Source organism: Oncorhynchus tshawytscha, unplaced genomic scaffold (assembly GCF_018296145.1).
Source record: "Oncorhynchus tshawytscha isolate Ot180627B unplaced genomic scaffold, Otsh_v2.0 Un_contig_4284_pilon_pilon, whole genome shotgun sequence".
Lineage (NCBI taxonomy): Eukaryota > Metazoa > Chordata > Actinopteri > Salmoniformes > Salmonidae > Oncorhynchus > Oncorhynchus tshawytscha.
Window position 1 is genome coordinate 1 of NW_024604695.1, and position 3,664 is coordinate 3,664.

Here is a 3,664-nt window from a genome sequence, read left to right on the forward strand (position 1 = left end):
GAGGAGATGAAACGCGGATCTGTGATCGGGAATATAGCCAAGGACCTCGGTCTGGATGCGAGAAGATTTTCATCTCGCAAGGCTCGTTTGGATATGGATGGTAGTCGTCAAGGTTACTGTGACATTAATGTGAATACCGGAGATTTAATTGTGGCTGAAACAATAGACAGGGAGGAGCTGTGTGGACCGAAGGTTTCTTGTTCTTTAAAATACGAGCTTGTGCTGGAAAAACCTCTGGAATTACATCGTATTAATGTGCAAGTCCAAGATATAAATGATAACTCCCCAACATTTTCTAAAACTCAAATTAATTTAGAAATACATGAGTCTGCGGTGAGAGGAACACGTTTCCTTCTTAGCGAAGCTCATGATGCGGATATAGGACATAATGCAGTTCAAAAAATATTCACTCGAAAAAAAACGACTATTTTGTTTTAGGTGTTCATACAAACCCAGATGGTGGGAAATACGGTGAGTTAGTTGTAGAGAAGGAATTAGATCGAGAACAACAGCAGGAGGTGACATTGTTACTTACTGCGGTTGATGGTGGGACTCCACAGAGATCTGGTACTGTAGTTATACACGTCACTGTGTTGGATGCTAACGACAATATTCCAGTGTTTACTCAGAACGTCTATAAGGTCAGCCTACCTGAGAATTCTCCATTAGGTACCGTAGTAAGTACAGTGACTGCTATTGATGCAGACGAGGGACCTAATGGCGATGTGACCTATGAACTCGGTCGTATAAGTAACAAAGCAGGGAAGCTGTTTTTGATTAACAAGACAACCGGAGAAATAAAAGTGATCGGCCCTATTGATTTCGAAGAGGAAACATATTATGAAATGAGCGTGCAGGCAAAAGATGGTTTAGGGTCAGCCTCAAATTGTAAAGTTATTATAGAAATCACAGATGTGAATGATAATGCACCAATAATATTGATCAAATCTCTAAGCAATCCCATCCCAGAGGACGTGTTACCTGGTACAGAGGTGGGCATCATTAATGTACAGGATAAAGACTGGGAGGGAAATAAACAAGTCCGCTGCTCCATTCAACAAAATGTTCCTTTCAAACTAAACCCTTCTATTAAAAAACTATTATTCTCTGGTCACAACAGCAGAACTAGACCGTGAGATAATATCAGAATATAACATAACTATCACTGCCACTGACGAGGGGTCTCCACCTTTATCCTCTTCAAAGACTATTAATGTGTCTGTGTCAGACGTGAATGACAACCCACCTGTGTTTGAAGAACAATACTTACAACGCCTATGTGACTGAAAATAACAAGCCTGGCTCCTCTATGTGTTCTGTTACTGCCAGAGACCCAGACTGGAGACAGAACGGCACTGTGGTCTATTCTCTATTTGCCTAGTGGTGTCAATGGTGTTCCGGTGTCCTCATTTTTTATCCATTAACGGAGACACGGGGGTGATCCATGCTGTGAGAGCATTTGATTATGAGCAGTTCCAGAACTTCAAAGTCCACGTTGTAGCCAGAGACAATGGTTCTCCTCCACTCAGCAGTAACGTGACAGTGAGTATCTTCATAACAGATGAGAATGATAACTCTCCCCAGATATTATATCCTGCTCCAGCAGGGAACTCCTTGATGACTGAGATGGTCCCCAAAGCTGCTCTGGCGGGGTCCCTGGTTTCCAAGGTGATAGCTGTAGATGCTGACTCTGGACAGAACGCGTGGCTTTCATATCACATCGTGAAATCGACTGATCCTGGACTTTTCACTATTGGTCTTCACGGTGGAGAGATCCGGGCACATCGGGACATTTCTGAATCTGACAATATGAAGCAGAACCTTGTTATATCAGTGAAAGATAACGGACAGCCTCTCTCTCTCTACAACCTGTGATGTATATTTACTCATATATCAGATAACAGCTGAAGTTCCAGAACTGAAAGACATGGCTTATAAAGATAGTTCCAAACTAACTTCCTATTTGATCATCGCGCTGGTCTCTGTCTCCACCTTTTTTCCTGACATTCATTATTCTCATCCTGGCCGTGAGGTTCTGCCGTAGTAGAAAGCCCAGAATGTTGTTTGATGGAGCAGTCGCCATTCCCAGCGTATTTCCTCTCCAAACTATGCAGATGTGGGATGCAGCTGGAACTCTGCGCAGTTCTTACAATTATGACGCATACCTGACAACGGGCTCACGCACCAGTGACTTCAAGTTTGTCAGATCTTGCAATGACAGCACCTGCTGATGTTACACTGAAGAGGAGCCCAGATAATGTATTAGAAGGGAGTATCACGCTCAACCCTGCAGGAGACTCTGAGGTAACCCATGCCTTTATTTAGCATTTTATGAGGATGGTTTGTCCCATGTGGCTTTTGAAACGAAATAATACTTATTTCCTTCTTGGCAATAGCAAACTTCCTAACGTGAAAGGCCCAACGCTATGTTTTAATTGCAGGTTGTATATTAAAGTTAGCTAAACAAAGAATAGTATGCTCTTCTAGTGTGAGAGAGTAAGGCGCAACATGAAGTCATCTGAAGGGTATGCAGCTACAGTTCTTGTATTGTTTTTAATGTAGTTATATTTGCTCACGCATTTTGATACCACTTCCACTGAAATATTATCAATTTATAATACTGAATATTATGAAAGTGGCATATTATCCTACAGATATAGGATCTTAATATGTTTGATGCAGCAATGGGAAATATGAATTATTATGTGGGTTATAACTAATGGACATTTTTGTAGGTGAAAATCAAGTCTGAAATGTTAAAGTGGAAAATACAAACTTCAAAACGCCCTTGAAACCTCAATTGCTACCACACGTTTTACATCCTGCATTGGTGATCAAATTAAGATCCTACATCTCGAGTTTTTCTGCTTCTAAATTTAAGTTGGTCAATTATTTTAATATATTCCATTTCACTGTTCATTCTACTGTAGCCTGCAGACTAAATGAATGTACTCACACGCTGAAAAATACAAATCACATCGCCTTCCAATTCTGATGAAGCTACGCTAGCACTGTTTCAGCACCACATCGATAGACAGCGCAACTGAGATGCCTGTTTCTCAGTGAAACAGGCAACGCTGCAAGAGCTCTTCTCCACCTATTCGACTTTGAAACAGGTTTCCGCCAATGCTTAAATTAACCTAGATTTATTTTTGGATGCTATGTTTGAAACTGAAAAATAACATTTACCGGATTGCATGCTACTTCTGCGCATTCACATTCACACTTTATATGGCAAAAAGGCTACCCTGAATGTCGTGGTGGCTTATGGATTTAAGAGGTTAATTTGAATGCAATTGATTGTAGTTTTCATTGACATACTCTAAGTGTCGCTGTTCACTATATATTGGCCGATAGGCACATCTCTTCCCCAGTCCACGCATAGAAAAGGAGGAGATAGAGGCCTACTTTGGTCAGTGTGACAAACCATCGTCTCGATTAGACAGAGGCTTAGTGTGTATCGTCGGCTTTCCACACCTTAAAGGAGCAAATGTTTCATTTTGAGGGCTGAACAATATCTTTACCACGATTTTTAGTTGGACTACTTGTGTCATCTGAGAAGATGGAGTACATCGGATTATCATTGTCTGTTTCGACGTTCCGTCTGGTTTTCCTCGTCTTCATGGTGCGACAGAGCCATGGAGATATGAGCTATTCTATTCCA

At 41.3% G+C, this 3,664-nt stretch overlaps 1 pseudogene; it reads left to right on the plus strand.

Moving 5' to 3' along the window:
- The first annotated feature begins 3 nt into the window (after positions 1 to 3).
- On the plus strand, positions 4 to 2,231 carry LOC121842028 (annotated as a pseudogene).
- Positions 2,232 to 3,664: the final 1,433 nt, after the last annotated feature.